This window comes from Nicotiana tabacum, chromosome 7 (assembly GCF_000715075.1).
Source record: "Nicotiana tabacum cultivar K326 chromosome 7, ASM71507v2, whole genome shotgun sequence".
Lineage (NCBI taxonomy): Eukaryota > Viridiplantae > Streptophyta > Magnoliopsida > Solanales > Solanaceae > Nicotiana > Nicotiana tabacum.
In genome coordinates this window covers 157618355-157623312 of record NC_134086.1, presented here as the reverse complement: position 1 = coordinate 157623312, position 4958 = coordinate 157618355, and positions in this window count along the sequence as shown.

Below are 4958 nucleotides of genomic sequence, written 5' to 3'. Positions count from 1 at the left end.
GTTTTAAAAAAAATTATTTTTCTACTTAAAATATAATATTATACTGTATTTTACTTTAACAGAAATTTTAGTAAAACGCAGTATGATAGTGCGTTTTACTCTCTCAGAAAAAGTCCATTCACTTCTCAGAAGTTATCAACTTTAATTTCCTTGGGAACTTAAATTTCAGCTTTTGTCATACTTGGGAGCATTAAGCTTGATTTTCACCCCCAATTAGTGCTACATCACTGGTTGGCAGCAACAACAACAACCTAGTGTAATCTCACAAGTGGGGTCTGGGGAGGGTAATATGTACGCAGACCTTACCTCTACCCCGAGGGGTAGAGAGGTTGTTTCCAGGAGACCCTCGGCTCAAATAGGCAACAAGAGACATTATATTAGTACTATCAATAGACTCATAATAAAACAACATAAAATACCATAAAATCCATAACATAACATAAATACCATAAAAACAAAGTAACAGCAATATACGAGATATAGGAAATACGAGAATATGTAAGGTATTAATACACAGAAGATAAAGCCCATCATCAGTAGTTGATCAATAACATCCTAAGACTAATTCCTAACTGGCTAGTCTCACTCTAGTGCGCTGTAGAAAAGACATCACAATTTCCCCTAACCTACAACCTTAATGCTCGATCTCCACAATTCCCTGTTTAGGGTCATGTCCTCAGTAACCCTAAGTCGCGCCATATCCTGCCTGATCACCTCTCCCCAATACTTCTTAGGTCTCCCTCTACCTCTCATCGTACCCACCACCGCCAGTCGTTCACACCTTCTCACCGGTGCATCAGTGTTCCTCCTCTGAATGTGCCCGAACCATCTGAGTCTTGCTTCCCGCATCTTGTCCTCCATGGGGGCTCACACCCACCTTCTCTCGAATATCTTCATTTCTAATCTTATCCTTCCTTGTATGCCCGCACATCCACCTCAACATCCTCATCTCTGCAACTTTCATCCTCTGGATGTGTGAGATCTTCACCGGCCAACACTCGGTCCCATACAACATAGCAGGCCTAACCACTGCCCTATAAAATTTACCTTTTAGTAACAGTGACACTTTCTTGTCACACAGGACTCCCATCGCTAACCTCTATTTCATCCACCCCACCCCTATACGGTGTGTGACATCCTCGTCGATCTCCCCGGACCCCTGAATAAAGGACCCCAGGTACTTGAAACTACCCCTCTTAGGGATGACTTGAGAATCAAGCCTCACTTCCACTCCCGCTTCCGTCGGGCTTTGCCCCAAGTTTGCACTCAAGGTATTCCGTCTTCGTCCTGCTCAACCTGAAACCTTTGGACTCAAGGGTATATCTCCAAACCTCTAACCTCTCGCTGACGCCGCGTCGTGTCTCGTCGATTAGGACTATGTCATCAGCAAATAGCATGCACCATGGCACCTCCCCCTGAATATGATGCGTTATAGCATCCATCACCAGGGTAAATAGGAAAGGGCTGAACGCAGACCCTTGGTGCAACCCCGTAATAACCGGAAAATAATCGGAATCGCCTCCTGCTGTCCTAACCCGAGTCTTAGCTCCATCATACATGTCCTTAATCGCCCTAATGTGGGCAACCAGGACCCCTTTAGCCTCTAAGCATCTCCATAAGACCTCCCTAGGAACCCTGTCGTACGCTTTCTCTAGATCGATAAACACCATATGGAGATTCTTCTTCTTATCCCTTTATTGTTCCACCATCCTCCTAATAAGATGGATAGCTTCTGTGGTAGATCGCCCTGGCATGAACCCGAACTGGTTGTCTGAAATAGACACCGTCCTTCGCACTCTCATTTCTACCACTCTCTCTCAAACTTTCATGGTATGACTTAGTAATTTAATACCCCTATAGTTGTTACAGATCTGGATATCGCCTTTGTTCTTATACAACGGGACTATTGTACTCCACCTCCACTCTTCGGGCATCCTATTAGTCTTGGATATAACATTAAGCAACTTAGTAAGTCATTCCAAGCCTGCTATACCCACACACCTCCAAAGCTCAACCGGAATTTCATCTGGTCCGGTAGCTCTGCCCCTTGTCATCTTACGCATTGCCTCCATGACCTCATCGACCTCAATGTCCCGACAATCACTTAGTTCATGGGGGCTGTCGGCGTTCCTCAATTCACCTAGTACAATATCCTGATCCCCTTCCTCATTTAGAAGTTTATGAAAGTAGGTCTGACATCTCCTCTTTATCTGGTCATCCCCCAACAAAACTTTGTCGTCCTCATCTTTTATGCACCTCACTTGGTCCAAATCCCGAGCCGTCCTCTCTCTCACCTTAGCGAGTCGGAGTAACTTCTTCTCCCCGCCTTTGTTCCCTAGTTCCTCATACAAACGAGCAAAAGTTGTTGTCTTTGCCTCCGTCACTGCCATCTTTGCCTCCTTCCTAGCTACCTTATATCTCGCAATGTTCGCTCTCTTCTCCTCCTCTCCAGTGCTCCCCATTAACCGCAGGTAAGCCGCATTCTTCGCTTCCACTTTACCTTGTAAAACTGCATTCCACCACCAGTCTCCTTTGTGGCCACCGGTGCGGCCTGAAAATACCCCTAACACCTCTCTCGCCGCCTTCCTTATATAGTCCGCCGTCGCCGACCACATAGTGTTTGCGTCCCCACTACTTCTCCAAGCTCCCATTGCCGACAACCTTCCTTCCAACTCCTGGGCTTTAACCTTAGTCAAGGCGCCCCACCTAATCCTCGGGCGGCCTCGTACTGACCTCTATTTCCTTCTTATCATAATACTAACGTCCATCACCAAGAGCCTATGTTGCGTTGCAAGGGTTTCACCTAGGATAACTTTGCAATCCTCGCACAACCTTCTGTCGCATCTCCTGAGGAGGAGATAGTCAATTTGAGTCTTCTCCACCAAACTTTGGTAAGTAACCAAATGCTCCTCTCGCTTCGGAAAACTCGAGTTTGCAATCACTAGATCGAATGCCTTGGCAAAATCCAGCAGTGAGATGCCCCCTCCATTCCGTTCCCCGAAACCAAAGCCGATATGCACCTCAGTATAACCACCTGCAGACGACCCAATATGGCCATTGAAATCCCCTCCTATGAATAACCTCTCGGAAGGCGGAATACTACGAACAATGTCATCCAACCCTTCCCAAAAACGCCTTTTAATCTCCTCGTCACAACCTACTTGCGGTGCGTACGCGCTAATGACGTTTAAAGTACACTCACCCACCACCAATTTAATAGTCATTAGTCTATCATTCACACGCCTGACCTCTACCACCGACTCTCTAAGATGGCTATCTACTAGGATACCCACTCCATTCTTACCCCTCAGGACTCCAGAGTACAACAACTTATACCCATCCGCGTTTCTCGCCCTCGATCCGACCCACCTAGTCTCCTGGACACACGCTATATTAATCTTCCTCTTCTGAAGGATCTTCGCCAACTCTATAGACTTACTCGGTAGCGAACCTATGTTCCATGACCCGATTCTCAACCTATAGGCTCCCTTGCCGCCTCTACCTCCCCTGCCTCCCGACCTACCCCTGACCCCGAGCCCACTCTTTGCCCCACACTCTGCCCCACCTGAGGACATGCCTTTAATCTATCATCCCAGACTGCCGCCACTACACCTATGACAGATCTACAAAAGACTCGCTAGTGCACAACGGACAACGAATCAAACTAGAAGGAAACAAGTGACTACCTGTACACCTATTGAATGATTTAACTATTGTGAACTAAAGTAACATCAATTTAGCTAACACCAAAAGGAAAACAGTAGAACGGGAGGTACCAATTCCCGAGAACCAAACCTGTGTTGATTTGCAGCCCTCGATATACTTGCAAGCTCTCGCACCGCTTCCCACCGCCCTTTGCTGACGCTCGTCCAGGTTGCTTTCCTTTGCTAGTGCTCGTGCACCCAACTTATGAAAATGTATCAAAATTTCCACCGCCCAACTAGTTGGCATTGTATCAAAATTTCAATCATACATAGAAAGTTATGGAAATGAAACATTGAAACGCACGTGGAAGATTTAGCAGAAGACATATTAATTTCTTGCCTTCAATTGTTTCCCCGTAAATAATTCCTAAGATCATGAGAATAGCTGTTTCCTTGAAAATCTCTTAAATATAGTACTGATTCTTCTTGAGCAAAAACAGCTAAAAAATAAAGGGATTTTTACCTACCTATACCATATATGAAACCTTATTACCCTCAATATTTAAGGTTTGTGTTTATTACATTTAAGCATACCAAATTACCATTTCTATACCATAATTCAAATTAGGGATATAATTAAGGGTTTATTTATATTAGGCATAATTATAGGACTGTATCTTCCCACTTTCTCTTTCCTTTCCATTTTCTGTTTTAAGAAAATACGTGAAATTATTTATTTTTCTTTAGAAATTTTTAATGATTTAACCTTTTTTTATATCTTCATCCAGTATTGTCCTGTTCCTCGGAGATGCTGGGTACTTTCATACATCAAAGCTGGGGCTATAACATGTCACTTCTCTTGTCCTCTACCAAAAATTTCCTAAATATATTATCTTCTTACGCAATGCGACAAAACTAGGCCAGTACATCAAGATTGTTTCTTTGTTTGGTTCATTATTTGTCCAAACAAAGAAATGACAGTGGTTGAAGGTTACTGGTTAACACAGTCGATTGAAACTCGAAGAAGAAGAAGACATATTTCCAGAATTTGTAGATATTTTGTAGTCAAATTAGAAAAATTATAGATAAATTGTAGACTGTTTTTTGCAGAAGATTTTGTAGAAGCTTTAGTCGTTTTGGATTTGTGAAAACAGAAAATAATGCATCTACAATTAGAATACAAATAATCTACAATTTATCTACAAGATATCTACAAAATAGATACATTGAATTTTAATATCCAAATTCTCATTTCAATTGTAGTATAATTGGCATTTTCGACATAATTGTAGAAGATTTGTAGAAGTTTTAGTC